Source organism: Aplysia californica, unplaced genomic scaffold (assembly GCF_000002075.1).
Source record: "Aplysia californica isolate F4 #8 unplaced genomic scaffold, AplCal3.0 scaffold00030, whole genome shotgun sequence".
NCBI classification, from domain to species: Eukaryota; Metazoa; Mollusca; class Gastropoda; order Aplysiida; family Aplysiidae; genus Aplysia; species Aplysia californica.
In genome coordinates, this window is record NW_004797300.1 from 2,059,612 (window position 1) to 2,063,199 (window position 3,588).

The following is a 3,588-nucleotide window of genomic DNA, read 5'->3' on the forward strand; positions in this document are numbered from 1 at the left end:
TCTATCCATCCATCCATCGACCCATCCATCCATCCATTCATCCATCTACCCATCCATCCATCTATCCATCCATCCATCCACCCATCCATCCATCCATCCATCCATCCATCCATCCATCCATCCATCCATCAATCCATCCATCCATCTATCTATCCATCTATCTATAGGGAGCGGTAATTCTTCGCTCGTGCGCCAGATGGGCTGCCACTGTTATGTTTCTTTCGCACTCTGGTGTTGCGCGACTCATCAGGTGGTAGCCCTCAATGGACACTTTGATGAAACCAGATTAGATGAGGTGTGGAAACATTGATTCAACCCACATGACAATTCAAATAATTTTGTAATTAGCCAGAATCTGTCACCTCTCGTTTCTCTCTTGTACCCTTCAGGTGGGTGGTTGAATTTAAGGGCGTTACTGGTTGGTCCTACTTCTTTACTTTTCCTCTGTTGTTTCTGTCTGTGTGGGTGGTTGGAGGGTGCTACTTGTAGGTCCTGCTTCTTTACCTTTCCTCTGTTGTTTCTGTCTGTGTGGGTGGTTGGAGGGTGCTGCTTGTAGGTCCTGCTTCTTTACTTTTCCTCTATTGTTTCGGTTTGTCAATCTCACTTTTTCTCAGCACTAAATGACAATTACTGTATCGATGTCTTTTTTTTTTACCTCTCACAAAAACAAGTACCCTTCAAATCGATTCAATTTTTCACAAAGTCTTTTAAAGCCGTTTAGGGGAGCAACTGAACATTGCGTGGGTGGTCTAGCGGTTAGCTTCTTGGACTCTCAACTGCAAAATGTCGTGAGTTTGAATCCAACCAGGGACCGAAGTTGTATCTCTGGGAACGCCATCTTAGACGAATGTTTCTCCTTTCATCGTGTCGAGCGATCGAACACTGTTCTATTGAAGTAAGCGATAAAGTAATTGAAAGCTGAGGAAAACATGAATAAACCAGAGAATTTGGGGGAAGAAATTGTCGCTTTTAATGACAAGCGGGCTAACCCAGATTTCGGGGGTTTTCAGAAATTTTGACCTACATCAAAAGTGGATATTGTCCTACCTATAGGAGAAGTTTGATTTCATTGGTGTGTAAATTTGTTTGGTTATAATAATTATAATAATAATAATAATAATAATAATAATAATAATAATAATAATAATAATAATAATAATAATAATAATAATAATAATAATAATAATAATAATTGCATTTATATAGCGCATATCCATACTCAAGAGCTTGCTCTATGCGCTTTACAACTATTATTACCCCAGCAGACCCTCTGAGAACACTCAGAAACATTCTCAGCTTCCGCGGAAGCATACAGTGCAAGCTGCGGATTTCACGCACTCAAACACCATCAAACTGACAAGATCTTTTACTGTCTATAGCTGGGTACCCATTTCCACCTGTGTGAAGTGAGGAAAAATTGTGCAAAGTGCCTTTCCCAAGGACACAACGTCGGGTCCTGACGGGATTCGAACCCACGACCTTACGGTTGCGAGTCCGAGAGCCTAACCACTAGGCCACCGACGCCACAAAACTCTCCTTGTCAATTAAAGTAACTGAACAAGGGACAAAAACTTTACATTCTTTTTTCTAAAAACAGCATTTTATTTTTCGGGATAGCCCCTTGAGCTTAAAAGCGATCAAATATGAATTTGATTAAGGGGCCGTAGAAGAGAGTAATCCACCCACACACACACAAAAAAAAAAGAAAAATAATAACATTTGAAACTTGTCTTTCCTATTAAACATATATCGTCCTTATCTCCCATTCTTCTTTTTTATGTTTGTTACTCTCTTGTAACACCTCTAATCTTCTGCCGCTCATGTGACCTTATGCAGTTGCGAGCGCCGTAAAATCTCTACTAAAACTAAACAAGACTCAGGGAAACTTATTTAAAAGACTAGAACATATTATGGTTGAAGGGGGAAACACCAAGATAATGTGGGATTTTTTAGAACATCCGAGCGGAGACATGAATGTGGAGAATCATGATGACCGATGTCTGTGTTACATCTGCCAGTTTTCGCTCCCACTGAGGCGAGGGGATACAATATTGTGTGTAAATTGTTCCCTGAGGGGATACAATATTGTGTGTAAATTGTTCCCTGAGGGGATACAATATTGTGTGTAAATTGTTCCCAGAGGGGATACAATATTGTGTGTAAATTGTTCCCTGAGGGGATACAATATTGTGTGTAAATTGTTCCCAGAGGGGATACAATATTGTGTGTAAATTGTTCCCTGAGGGGATACAATATTGTGTGTAAATTGTTCCCTGAGGGGATACAATATTGTGTGTAAATTGTTCCCTGAGGGGATACAATATTGTGTGTAAATTGTTCCCTGAGGGGATACAATATTGTGTGTAAATTGTTCCCTGAGGGGATACAATATTGTGTGTAAATTGTTCCCTGAGGGGATACAATATTGTGTGTAAATTGTTCCCTCTCGACTCGGTTTCAATGATCCTGTGTCGGAATCTCCGCAACTTTATGTTTAAATAAGTATTACGTCTATAACCTGGTTGTCAACTTGCTACCGACAACCCCCTTTATGAAATCCCCAACATACCTGCCACTGTACTGTCTACCTACTAAGCTCCTCTCTTCACTTGTCTTGACACGATAGAATAGGCTAACACTAACAAGGTAACCTTAGCAGAGACTGTGCCCACCATTTCGGAACTTCACGGTGGCATTAAAGATGGTTCTAGTAGAGAATGGGATAGCGGGCGCCCACATCCCTCGTGACCCATTAGAGCAGCGAGGAAGATAGGACTAACGCTAACATTATCTAAAAATAAAAAACAAATGTCTTCTTAATAATTATATACATGAACACCATTCCATATCATCACTTATCACCGCCACCACCGTCATTTCTAAAATCATCATTGTTCTCTGAGCCTTCACAAACACCTATAATTATCTTGAACATCTACATATAACAGTAAAATGTTTTAGCAATTATGTACGTAATACATTGTTGGGCACTACCATGCGCACATTTTTCTACTGATCAGATGGCATCAATATCATAGGAATGGGCCAGGGATTAAAAAAAAAAAGATCTGCCAGTTTCAGAAAGGAATATTAAGAACTGGTGAGATGAAATGCTTCCGGAAACTGCAAAAAGTGTCATACAAAAACCGCGTTGCCAATGAAGAAGTGAAAAGACGCTTAATAAGAATTAGGGTAATCGGGCCTAACTTGGATCTTCTATGATTGGTCAAGCAACGCAAGCTGAAATAGCAAGGCCTTGTCACTCGTTCTTTAGACCTTGCTGAACTCTTTGATTCCGGATAGCCACTTAAGTGACGTTTTGGGGTACCGATTTCGTCAACCCCAACATCTATCCCTATTTCCACCCATATTGCGATTTCGTGTATAATTACGAATGGTTTGAATGCTCGCACAAACGAATTCATCAATATTAGACTGAATTACAGCCTTTTTAAGGGGGGGGGGGTCCACCCATCCATCCATCCATCCAAACGAATTCATCAATATTAGACTGAATTACAGCCTTTTTAAGGGGGGGGGGGGTTTACACCTGGAGGCTATCTCGCTTATTACTGGACCGAATTTTAT